The 13,935-nt window shown below is 40.0% G+C and overlaps 1 protein-coding gene across 1 annotated transcript in view; it reads left to right on the top strand.

Annotated features, from left to right (window-relative positions):
- CSMD1 (CUB and Sushi multiple domains 1) overlaps nucleotides 1–13,935 on the top strand; it is a 1,512,254-nt gene that overhangs the window by 268,363 nt on the left and 1,229,956 nt on the right. The window lies entirely within an intron of this gene.

Raw genomic sequence — 13,935 nt, 5'->3', positions numbered from 1 at the left:
AGGGTTAGCGACACGGAATAAAAAATCCAAGTTTTCAGCTTGCAATGAATCCCTGTTTTAGTTTCTAAGACCATGGACAAGGCATGCAGCATCCTGGACTTCAGCCTTTTCATCTGTAAAATGAACATGAGCATGTTATCAATGTCATCAGGGTGTCCTAAAAATAAAACGAGTTTGTGTTTTAAAGTGCTTACAAACAGTGCCCAGCACCCAATAAGCACTATAGAATATATCAAGTCAGTCTAATAGGTCAATTGCAAATGACCACAGCCACCAAATATGCCATTGCCAAAATTTAAAAACATACACGTATCTTGTGTTATTTCTGAGCATGTAGTAATAGTTCTTTACCAATTATGCCTTTTCCCCCTGACTTTTTGAGTCACAGACATTTCACTGAGGATGTATTTTCTAACTTAATCCTCACAGTTCGATAATGTAAGGCAATTTTGGCCCACTGTACACGTGGTCAAGGTGGGGTTCAGAGTCAGTAACTCTTTTGTCTCCCACATAGTTGGGGGCAGGAGGGCTGGGATATGAGCACATCTGTCAAACCCCAGAAATCCATGCTTTCTTCTCTTTATGGCATTAATTCCAAGACATATTTTATTTTTACAAGAAATGTATTCAATAAATGTTAATCAAACACCCACTGTCAGCCAAGCACATTTCAAATCCCAGGAGAGATACAGAATGATAAAGAAGAAGAAGAAGAAGAAGAAGAAGAAGAAGAAGAAGAAGAAGAAGAATCATCATCATCATCATCATCATCATCATCATCCACCCTTAGAAACCTAATTCTAATTTGAAGAGACCTGTCAATACTTCAGCAGTATTAAAAATAAAAGAGACCATAAACTTGGCAATCAGTTTTGCAAGTAAGTGTATGATTAAGGACCAGGAGATTGGAGCAGGAAGTGAGAGCAGTAAAAAAGAGCTTGTGACAGCAAGCTCTTCCTGAATTTAATAAAGTATAATTATTTAATCTTAAAGGTATTGTTGTAAGAGTTGGGTTCTGCATTAACTTACCAGGAGGGCAGAGAAGTAGTCTCGATAACACAAAAGGCCAAATGAGCATAGACTGATTTGCACTTTCTCTTGTGGACATCGTTGGAAATTCCTGGACAAAAAGCAGATTCGGGGAGGCTTCTGTCTACATCACCAAGCACACAGTGTTAGACGAGAAAGCCCACTTCTGAAGCAGGACGAAGACGTTTATTTCCTAGGTGACATCCCCAGTGCTCCACGTGGTTCTCTTGGGTGATCCTCACACTCACAACTGCATACACTATGCAGTTTACGGAAGAGGAAACCAAGCTTGCAGAAAAGTTAAGTAATTGGCCCCAGACCCCACTTAGGAACTAGAAGAACTCACCTAAACATGGTAGTAGGTGAGCGACATGGGACTCCCAGAGAGAGGGACGGCGGTGGGATTTGCCTGATTAAACCTCCTAACCACGTGCAGGGTCTTGGAGGGGAGAGCTCTGCAGTCGAATTTAAAATTCCAGAACTTAGGGTTTGGGGCTGTGGACCTTGAACTAGAGCCACAGGGAGCGTTGCTCTCTACAGCCACAGAGGTAGCACATTTATTGCAACGATCACGCGTTTAGTAGGCATCTTGTCCTTTCCCACCGGCACAGACCCCTGGAACAGAGCAGAGCCTGGAGCAGGTCAGGCCCACCACCCACACCTGCAGATGGCTGCACTGCAGCCCACGCTTCTAAAGGTGCCCATCAGATCGGCCCATACGTTGACCATGGGATTGCCACTTAAAAACGGTGTACTCACTCTTGAATTAATCCAGTCTTGTAGAACACCATGTTACGTCCAAAGATGAAACTTCTCAGCACAAAAAGATTCTAGCTTTCTCTTCCGTTCATGGGGTGGAGGGGCCATGACTGTCTACCAGTAGGATGAGGGACCTCTTGATGGAAGATGGGGATTTCCATCTTCTCTCTAAAGGGTGGCTTGACTTTAAATTCCTAGAGAAAACAGGGAAGCAGAGCAGTTTTGTTAGTTAGTAGGCTGATATAACTTTATTTTTTTTAAGTTTTTTTTTAAATGTTTTATTTATTTTTGATACAGAGAGAGACAGAGCATGAGAGGGGAAGGGGCAGAGAGAGAAGGACACAGGAACGGAAGCAGGCTCCAGGCTCTGAGCTAGCTGTCAGCACAGAGCCTGACGCAGGGCTCGAACCCACAAATGTGAGATCTGACCTGAGCCGAAGTCGGAGGCCCAACTGACTGAGCCAGCCAGGCGCCCCTATTTTTTTTTAAGTTTTTAATTTCAGTTCCAGTGTAGTTAACATACAGCATAATATTGGGGTCAGGAGTAGGACAGTGATTCAGCACTTCCATCCAGTACCAGACTCGTTACAAGAGCAGCCTTTATCCCCATCACCCATTCCACCACTCCCTGCCCACCTCCCTCTAGCAACGACCAGTGTGTTCTCTGTAGTTAGGAGTCTGTTTCCTGCTTTGCCTCTGTTCCTCTCTCCCTTTGCTCATTTGTTTTGTTTCTTAAATTCCACACATGAGTGAAATCATATGATATTTGTCTTTGTCTGACCTATTATCATTTAGCATAATGCCCTCTAGCTCCATCCATGTTATTGCAAGTGAGACAATTTCATTCTTTTTTATGGCTGCGTAATACTCTTGTGGGTGCCACATCTTCTGTATCCATTCATCCATAGATGGGCACCTGGGCTGCTTCCATAATGTAGCTAATGTAAATAATGATACAATAAACAAAAGGCTTTATGTACCCCTTTGCATTAGTGTCTTTGTAGTTTTTGGGTAAATACACAATCATGTGATTACTATGGTACAGGTAGTCTATTTTTAACCTCTCGAGGAGCCTTCATACCGTTTTCCACAAAGCTGTACCCGTTTGCATTCCCAGAAACAGCACACAAGCGTTTCTTTTCCTGTATAGTCTCACCAACGTTTGTTGTTTCCTGTGTTGTTAATTTTAGCCATTCTGAGGTGATATCTCGCTGTGGTTTTGATTTGAATTTCCCTGATGAGGAGTGATGTTGAGTACCTTTTCATGATTCTGCTGGCCATCTGGATATCTTCTTTGCAGAAATGTCTATTCAGGTCTTCTGTTCATTTTAATTAGATTATTTGTATTTTAGGTGTTGAGTTGGATGAGTTATTTTATATTTTGGATACTAACCCTTTATTTGCCATTTGCAAATATTTTCTCCCATTTGTTAGGAGCTGATACCACTTTAAAGCCCCTTGATAAAATTCTGTTGCGAATTTGGGTGTTTACAAACACTGCACCTATAATGACCCTGTAAAATAACCATAATGCATCTTGCATAGAAAGACACAAGCACCCATCTATTGAGTCAAATCCTCATTAAGAGTAAAGGAAACTCAGAAGGTTGGACTTCCTTCTTCCCCCAGATGAAGAGGCCCATAGGGAGTGCTGGTTACATTGTGGATGGCCCTCAGAGTCCTCTGTTTGTATTGCACTGTGCCTGGGACTCTGATTTCTTGAAATCCAGCCCGGTACCTCTGAACTTACCAGTCAGAGTTCCATGTTTACTGCTGAATATTTCACTGACATTCTATCTGCATTAACTTCGCAATATGTAAGTATAGATGTGTGTGTAAATAAATGATATGTGTGTATGTGTGTGTGTGCACATGTGCCTATTAAAACAGTTGTGCTAAATACATTAATATATATTTTTTCTTTAGGTTATTATGTTTTTTTAAGTTTATTTATTTTTAGAAGGAGAGATGGGTGCAAGTGGGGGAAGGGGCAAAGAGAGAGGGAAGCAGAGAGAAAATTCCAAGCAGGCTCTGCACTGCCAACTCAGAGACCAATGCGGCCCTCAGTCACATGAACCCTGAGACGACGACCTGAGCCAAAATCAAGAGTTGGATGCCTAATGGACTGAGCCACCCAGGCAACCCTATTAATATATATATATATATATTTTTTTTAAATTTAGTATTAGTAGTTAGTAATTAGTATCTTTGAGTTTATTGTGATACTTGGTACAAACAACAACAAAAAAACAAAGAACAAAAACAAAAACTATGTTTAGAAGTCCTCACAACATTGAAATAGAGGCACTCTTATTTGATTTATAACCTGTTTATCTTCTCCTTGGCTAACAGAGCTGAATTGCAACCTAATTGCTTCTTGAAGTCACATACACTTACCTGGAGAATTATTTTAATGATTATACTACAAATATCTGACTCTTCATAACTAGAAAAAATATGTAAAAGAAAACAAGTCAGCAATAAGAGGAGTTCATAAATTATTGCAGAGTGAATTTATATCCCCTATTAGTCTATTCTTTCCACCAAACATTTTCTTTAAAGGGCCAGAGAGGAAATACATTAGATGTCATGGCTGTATAGTCTCTGTTGCATGTGCTCAACACGCACAGCCACAAGGGCGCCTGGGGCGCTCAGTTAGTTGGTCAAGTGTCTGACTTTGGCTCAGGTCATGATCTCACGGTTCATGGGCTCAAGTCCCCGTGTCAGGCTCTGTGCTGACAGCTCAGAGCCTGGAGCCTGCTTCAGATTCTGTGTCTCCCTCTCTCTCTGCCTCTCCCTACACACACTCTGTCTCTCTCTCTCTCTCTCAAAAATAAGTAAGCATTAAAAAACCCCACAGCCCCAGGTAATACATACATGCCTGATTCCAGCATCGTCGCCCCTGCCCTGTGTGTGCACCGAGTTGAATTTCACATACTTTTCATGTGTCATGCAACTGCCACCTTTATCTGTGCAAACATTTAGAAATGGAAAATCACTTGTAGCTCACCAGCCTTACAAAATTAGAGGGAACCAGATGATGCTGGCTAGACCTGGATGATAGATGCACTTGTGACCAGTGACTGAAGCACAAGTTCAGTAGGAGCCACAGTGAGATTTATTGAGACTTAAACTTAGATGATAATACTCCAGAAGACATTCATCTTTGAATTCAGGAAAGGGCTCTATTTTATTCAGTGATCAGGGTTTCAGAACCCCGCACAGCTGGAAATCCCCAAGTAACCTGTGACTCCCCCAAACTTAACTCCTCATAGCCTCCTGATGAGCAGAAGCGTTATCGATAACCTAAGCATTGATTATTAACACAGTTTTTTATGTTATGCGTGTTATATACTGCATTCTTCCAATAGAGAAAGAACATGTTATTAAGCAATTCATATACATCCAAATGCATGTAGAGTACTAATTGATAGTGATTGTCTCCATCTATACAAATCCACATGTAAGTGGATGCCTGTAGCTCAATCCATGTAGTTCAAGGGTTAAGTCAATATGAAATTTGATTTACACGTGCATTTACTTTCCATTTTTACATTCTGTGATAGAACATATTCTGTTTATATTACAATTTTATGTTATAAATCGAATAGAATATGTTCAATAATGTATATGTGTGCAACTAGGTTATTCTGTGTGTGTGCAACATATATTATGCATATGCGAATGTGTGTATTCATACAAATGAAATAGCGGTGAGAATGTGTTTCTTGGGACAGTAATCCATGAGAAGGGGACGTGGAACATAACTGTCATGCATCTTAAAATTGAGTTCCATCCATGCATTATATCTCTAGTAATTAGTAACTTAATCCTTAAGTTTATTCTCTAATTTTTGTGAATATCACAATTACATTAACTCGCATTTTGTATTAAGATATGATAAATACCTAAGCTTACATCATCACACCTCTCTGTTTGGAAACGCCATTTTGGTATTCCTCCTCATCTCTCTGCCCACCCACTTTTTCCTTCCTGTTCTAGTTTTTATTTTTTTTTATATATAACCTAAAAAGTTGAACATGTTGACCTCTGGACCTTCTGTTGATTCTGACCACACGCAAAAATGTTGAAGTCTTACAATGAAGAAACCATAGTTATATTTAATCAGTACATCTGATATTTATTTGAATGCACTTCCTTTAAAAAAATCCAAAGAGCCTAATATTATGCAGACCATGCTGGTTTACAGATTTTCTATTCCAGCTGCACGGTTTCGCTTTATTTAAAAATAACATTGCAGAATGGCCTTGGAGAAAACCGCTTCATGTTGTAGGAGGAGTTGGGGGGAGAGAAATGGCTTGGGTTTGTGAAAAAGCACACTCTTACGTTTCTACATCAAGAATTCATATCTGCGTTTTCAAATAACTTGGGGGGCACCTGGGTGGCTCAGTCGGTGAAGCATCCCACTTTGGCTCAGGTCATGATCTCATGATTTGTGGGACTGAACCCCACTTTGGGCTCTCCACTGACAGCACAGAAAGTGCTTGGGATTCTCTGCCTGTCTCTCTCTCTCAAAATAAATAAATAAACTTAAAAAATCATAAAAATGTATTACCATTTCTTTGGTGAAGATCGCTCAAATCAGGTGATTTCTGTATGGAATGATGTCATCACTTATTTTCTCTTTAAACACTTCTGGATCTCAGTTGTTTCTTCTTTAATTATTTTTACTGAGAAACTATTTTTCCAAGTTATTAAATGACCCCCTCCATTTAATTTGCCTGTAATGAAAATGGGCTGTAGCCCTTTTTGTGTTTTCCCATATGTAAGCATATGAAAGATATACATTGAATTTATCACCTCTGTGGTCAGAGCATCATGCATGTGTGGTCGCACAGAGACCTGGGTTTTTATATGTAAAAATGCATTTGTTATGGGGTCCCCAAAGAACTGAATGCAGATTTGGGGGGAATTATTGGATCATATATAAGTGATATCCTCAACGTAGAGGATAAATTTCTCCTCCTGTGTGTTCCTCGATGATATGGCTTCCAGTCAGAACTCACCTAGCAGGTGACCTGATGCTCGTGCAGTCAGGTAAAGTGTGTGCTCTCATTTTGGGTCTATAATAGGAGTCCAGTCACCTGCCCACTTATATCATGGGGCTGTTGTAAGGACAAGATCCAAAAGTGTTTCTAAAAGTGCAAAATATAAATAAACATCGATTTCTTTCTGAGTAGACACGATTCTCCCATGTTCAAGAAGGTGTGAGAGTGAGTCATGATAAAGCCTAGCATCTATGTTTAGTGCTAATGCAGCCACCAGCTTTTTTCTACAACGTTCAGTGATTAAACATTCATGACTCTGATTTCCTCTCTGACATTCAAACCCATATATTATAATTTTAGCCCAAGCAGATGTTTGATTTCTTGTGTAGCATGCCATTTCACTTGTTCTATTGGGAGACTGTGTACTTTAATGGTTACGAAAGGAGCAGCTTACTGAATATTGGAATGGGTTTTCCAACCCCAAAAAAGAGATTAAACCATTGAAATGTTCTTTGGATTTAACACTCAATTGTTGGCTATTTATGCTTATAAAAACCTGCTCTAGAAGAATGTGGGTAATATAGCAACATCGGTGGCTTCAAGATGGTGAGCTTTGTAGAAGGTTTATAGCCATACTGCCTGGAACTTTGCTATTATATTTACATTTACATGTACATTAAAAAATTCACCTTCAGACAAGTTTATAGGTGAGTTAATAACAATACGGAAGTGGTGTTACCATGCATTAATATACAGATGCATAATACTGGCATCATGCAAAAAAAAAAAAAAAAAAGCTTAAGGTGTGAGCTAACCACCTGTCCGGGTGTTGCAAAAAGTGAAACAATGTGTCATCACAGAAGGCTGATGAAGGTCCCTAATATCTTCCAGTGAACGTTGTGTAAAAACAGCTTGATGAACATGCCCTTTTTCCTGGCACTGCGGCTGTCACCACGGGAGCCATAATTAAGTGTGGGTCACTGAGGAGAGAAATCGTGGATTTAATGATGGAACCATTTATATGCCAGCAAATAAGTAAATCCGATGCGCAGTGTGAAGGGCAGAAGAGAAGCCTGTGTGAGTCCCAACAAACATCCCGGTTCACTAAGAAAATACTTCTGTATTTCTGGTTTTGAATTTAGGAGAGAACAAATCAGAGTCATTTCAAGTCCATTTAGCTGTTTATCCCGCATCTCCTGGTGACCTTTTTTGTCCTTCCTCGGGACTTTTACTTCAGAGAACATTCACGTTTTGTTTTTTCTCTTCGGCTTATGAAGCTCAAGCTTTCCCCTTCTTCTATTGTTTGCTTCTAGAATTCAGACCAAGTTTCAGCCTATAGTCTATGGATCTCAAACACGATGTTTCATCATAAAGGAAAGAACATCTTACTTACATTGTTCAAAACACTCCCATGTTAGTAAACTTCATACTGAGCATGTCTTTCCTTCTAGTTGATGGACGCATGCATCTCAGAGCATTCTTCCACAGATCGCACTCATGATCCGCCAGATTTCTTTGGGAAGGTGAGATTTTATATGACGATCTCATAGTTGGTGGATGCATTTGACCTTTGTCAATTAGAGAATCTAAATTACTTCTAATAAAACTTAACTGGAGCTGAGATCTGTTCTTTTATTGTTACCTCTATCTAATATGACTTTGGAAATAAATCCTCTAGAAATTAATTACTATGCCCTTAATTTTGTCTCCAGTTACTGGCTAACATCACTGCAACTTACTCTATAACTCATCACATATATTATAAAATATTCTAATTCTTCCTTGAACCATTTCTAAGGTAGTTATGACTGACAGACTACAGAAAACAAAGAGAAACAGTCAGAGAAATCCAAAGAGAAATTTAACATAAATTCATTTTAATCATCTTATTTTGACCACATCAGCCACATTTACATCTCCGTAGTGTGGACCCATCAGTGTTCCTACCAAATGCTGGGAGAGAAATCTCAGAACCCAGGTGTTATATTTTTATTCTTGTCTGTAAAACGGGGAATTTATAAGCTACTATTAACTGCTTTTATAGAAACATTGTAGCATTAATTTAATACCTTTCTCTCCATGTCACTCTGGGCAAATATTTTTAAATCTTTGGTAGATATGTGCACAGTCAGGGGATTACAGAGGTGACTTTTATATTCCTCTCCAGGCAGCAAATCGTATGTTTCTTGAGACTCAAAGTGACCAAGAATATGTCTTTGGATATATTTCCTATTTTGTAATACTTTTAGAATTCCAAATTTAAAATAAATAATTTATCATGGTTTTCCTCATACTCTTTGAATCTAGAGACAGATTGGTGCTTTGTGATTTATCTGAGGTATTTATTTAATGTCAAATTTAATTTTGATTGTAGTCTAAAAAATAATTGTATAATTCCCTATATCATCTGGAAACCCCACGTAAACCTGTAAGGCTGTAAGTCCACTGGGTCTCACACCCTTGTCATACAGGTCTTCACAATCCCATTAGCTCTAGCTGAGGATGGTTTATTTGTTTATCACAATATGAACCAAGGTGGGCCGAGTGAGAAAATGATGCCTTGATCCTCAGTGATGACCAAATAACACCCCATTCTACGGGACAATACAAGGTGCTCAGGACTGGGCAGGAGGGGATGGAAGACTGAAAAAGTACAGTCACAGCAAAGGATTGGACTTATATTGTCTTCATTAATACCCATTCTTTGTTCATGTTTCAAGTCATTGACTTATTACTTTTTTTTTAACTCATTTTTTACCACACAACATCACAGTTACTTTGAATATTAGCATTTTCATATGCTGGTGTGAGGTGTGTATGGTTTGTGATTCACACAAGAGCCCCATCCTTCCCCTTCCTCACCTCTGCACTGCCCCTCATCACACTCTGGATTCCTAGGGTACAAGGGAGTGACAGTCCTGATATCAAGTGGGTCCCATTTGACTGGATGCCTTTTTCTTCTCCGTATCAGGCTACTTCCTCCTAAAGACTGAAGAGGACATCCGCCTAGGCAAGCTTTCCTGGAAACCTTCCTCTACTCCGGAATTAAGGTCCTTCAGGATTTTCACACAACACTTAAACTGAAAGACAAACTGACCTGCCAATTCTAATTTTATGAATTTCATAATTTATTTAGTTTCTTTGAAGTTATTTCCTAATACAGACATTGGGGCATAATTCTATCCATGGGGCTGCATTCCTGAAAGTTTTAGATGCCCTTCTCTTTCTTCTTCTTTTTCTTTTTTTATTTTATAGAGAGAGTGAGCAAGGGAGAGACACAGAGGGATAGAGAGAGAGAGAGAGAGAGACAGACAGACAAACAGACAGACAGACTGACTATCCCAAGCAGGCTTTATACTCAGCACAAAGCTGATATGGGGCTAGATCCCATGACCCTGGGCTCAGGAACTAAGCCAAAATTAAGAGTCAACCAACTAAGGTCAACCAACTGAGCCACCCAGATGGCTAGACACTAGACACTCTTCTTAACACATTTAAAACTTTCAACATAATAGCTGGCTTATATTACAGATTAAACATGAGCTATGAGGAGCAGAAGGAGAGGAGGACATACACAAATTTTCCATTTGGCATTTAACTCTAGGTGAGAAAACACAATCTCTTATTAAGAAAGGGAAATACTTCATAACATTCCCTTCTTAGGAATGTTGGCCAGGTGAGCCAGGAGGACCAGGAATGAAGTTTGACCTTGGTAAGCTTTATTCACTTATTCTAGAAATTGTCTTTTTCTTTGGGAAGAGTAGCCAAAACAGAACTTTAATCCCTATTGACCAGATAGGCAAGAAGTACATTATGAAAGAAGAGGCACCACGCAAATGCCTTGGGGAAAACAAGTGTGTCTCAGGGTGGACATCCTTGACAGCATTAGAGAGCCTGAGATGCTAGCACTTGCATAGGTAGAAATTGACAGATAGCATCTCCTAGTCTGGGGAAAGCAAAGTCCTTCTGCTGAACTGATCAGGTGCAGAACAATAAGGAATATAAGATGTCAGTGACCTATTATTGGACTTTGAGAAAATAGGTAAGACTCATACAGAAGGAGAAGTTTCAGTAGACACAGATGACAGGCACCGTTGCTCATAAATAAGAGTATCACCTTTGTGATAGCACTTAGTAATTAATTATTAGCGGGACTATTTTGTAAATTCAATTAGACTTTGCATTCTCTAGAACTTAATTGCTTTGTCCACCTCTCAATTTTCTCAGCCAAAGCCTACATGTTTTTTCCACCTCGTAAATGCTGAAGTTTCAGGTGGATAAATGTGGACTGAAGAATTATGGTGGCTTCCTCCCACTGGGTGTGAGTTCCCTGATGCAGCTGTGTGAACTTTGTGGTTCTGGTACAATGTTGGCATATCACAGGCAGTGAGTATGAATGAGTTGTTGAATTGGGGTTCTGTAGATGAAGTGAATCTGAATGTTCTCAAAGCTTTACACCCTTTCATGCTGCTATTTTGATCCCTCTCAATTGCTTGGTTTCAAAGCCCATGTGCCCATCAGGTGTTTCAGTCATTGGATCTAAACTAGGGCTCTCACCCAAGGGAAGCACGGTGTCTTTTTGTGGAAGACTTCCAGACTCTTGACAAGCAGGTGTGGGCTTCAGGAGGGCTCGTGAAGGTCCAATCCAGTGTTTCTGACTTACAGAGCTCTGCAGTAGTGCTGGAATAATGGAAAGGGTTCATGGTAAGAGGGTAACACGATGGTAAGCCTCAGTACTTCATGATAAGGAATAAAACCTGTGATGCATCAAAATAAGCACTGAATAGCAGCTCCTCTGCCATTGCTTTTGACTTTTAGAGATTCTTTTTAAAAATATTTTAGTTAACGTATTGTACAATATTGGTCACAGAAGTAGAATCCAGTGATTCATCACTTACATGCAACACCCAATACACATTACAACAAGTGCCCTCCTTAATGCCCATCACCCACACTTAAAATAAGCCTCTGTGGTCAATAAAAGTCAAGATTCCAGAGCTAAGGGACCAAAGATATTACTTCGTATCCCTTAAGTCTACAGCACACATTTGTTTTGTTAAAATTTGGTGTTATAAAGGTCATCTTTCAACCTTTTCTCTAGCACGAGAATCTTGATGCCCTGCCTTCCCTTAAAGGGAACCCCCCATAGTTCAAAAGTAACCTAAATACAAAAATAAAATATGAGGCTAAAAAATCCTCTAACTTTAGAGAAGTGAGCATCATCATGCATGAATGGTACTTTAAGTTATTTTAGAAATGTAAAATAAATTATCTTGTACCTAAACATCTTATTTAGAAATATGATAAAACTTGGCTCCATTTCAAAATTCATCATTCTTCTAAATCGGTTTAGCCCACAAAATTGTGAAATTTCAGGGAGAAACAGTACTTTGCTAAGATTATTTGATTGCTCAATGTTGAGGCTTCCCTCATCATTTTTTATTAGAAGACAACACTGAAATAACAGAAAGGCCATTGAAAAGGAAAAATGAAGAAGATTCCTTGCAGCCCTGCATTTTCTAACCATCTGACCTTAGAGTACTCTTTCTGGGTCTGACTTCTCCTGTCACTAAAATGAAGGTGGCAATATTCTCTCTGCTCCCCACAGAAGGATACTGTAAGGAAAATGTATATTAGAGTGACCTATCTGGTCAGACTCTAGTCTATGGTGTTCTTAGGCTTCTGCATATGGCTTAGAAAAACAGCTTTCCATGGCTTCAGAACTTGTTTTAGTAAACCACTGATGTATACCCAACATCACAAAGATGATCAGTCAGTACACAAACCCTTTATATAGTCATTCTGATTAAAGTCTTCAATTAGAGAACTAGGTTGTCTGCAGAAGTAACACCAACATGGTCCATGTACAATCTCTTCCTTTGGACCCAAACTGAATCCCCTTTATCTTCAATGCTCAGCTCCTTTCTCCATTTATGTAAAATATGAGCATTTCATGAGTGACGTGAATAATTCCCACATGAAACAGCAAGAATGTAAGGCTTTAGCCCCTGTGAACTGATCGATTCTTGCTGTTTCACAAGGTCCCATTCTGTGCATGGGCTGTGGCCCAAGTGGCCTCCGGGTGCAGCCTCATCCAAGAACCACCCTGCTGGAGGGAGGAAGGTCTGTGACTGAGAAGCGCACCCCGGGGAGCTTTGTAAGGGACCATGTTTGTCCATCAGACATATTCTTGACGGGACCATGAGTTGGAAGAGGGTAGTGGGTTGCCTTTGAATGTCAGATTAGTAGTAGACTTACTATCAATGCAAGTCACCATTTCCATTAAAATAAAGGTCAATTTGGGGTGCCTGGGTGGCTTAGTTGGCTAAGCTGGGACTCCTGATCTTGGCTCAAATCATCATCCCACAGTCTGTTAGAGCCCCACCTCGGGGGCATTGACAGTACAGACCCTGCTTGGGATTCCCTCTCCCTCTCTCTCTGTTCCTTTGCAGTATTCTCTCTCTCTCTCTCTCTCTTTCTCTCTCTCTGAGACAATAAATAATGAACTTAAAAAAATAAAGGTCTAATCAATCTCTAGACATAATTAGGTACCTTTTTGTGGAAAGAGACACCATGAAGATATTCATGTAGCAAACAATCTAAATAAAAGGACCCACTTTCAATTTGTTTGTTTTACTATAGATTCCTTTCGATTTCTGTCAACTCACTGTTGCTCATATATTTCTGGGTTCAGTTCCTCATCTGGAAACCAGGATTAGAGGGGCGCCTGGGTGGCTCAGGCAGTTAAGCCTCTGACTTTTGGCTTTGCCCAGGTCATGATGTAACATTCTCTGCCCTGTGTTGGGCTTTGTGCCGACAGCCTGCATCGTGCATGGGGTTCTCTCTCTCCTTCTCTCTCTGCCCCTCCCCTACTGGCACTGTGTCTGTCTCAAAATTAATAAATAAACTTTAAAAACCAGGATTAGGGGTGCCTGGGTGGCTCAGTTGGTTGAGCATCTGACTTCGGCTCAGGTCATGGTCTCATGGTTTGTGAGTTCAAGCCCCACATTGGGTTCTGTGCTGGGCATTAAACCTACTTAAAAGAGAAAATCATTTTAAATTGTGGCAAATGTATTGTGTGACTTTGCCATCTCCTTGTGTGACCCTAGAGAAAGTGTGTGAGATTTGCAAATGCGTA

This window comes from Suricata suricatta, chromosome 1, assembly GCF_006229205.1.
Source record: "Suricata suricatta isolate VVHF042 chromosome 1, meerkat_22Aug2017_6uvM2_HiC, whole genome shotgun sequence".
Classification (NCBI taxonomy): Eukaryota; Metazoa; Chordata; class Mammalia; order Carnivora; family Herpestidae; genus Suricata; species Suricata suricatta.
This window is presented reverse-complemented; position numbering and strand designations above follow the sequence as displayed.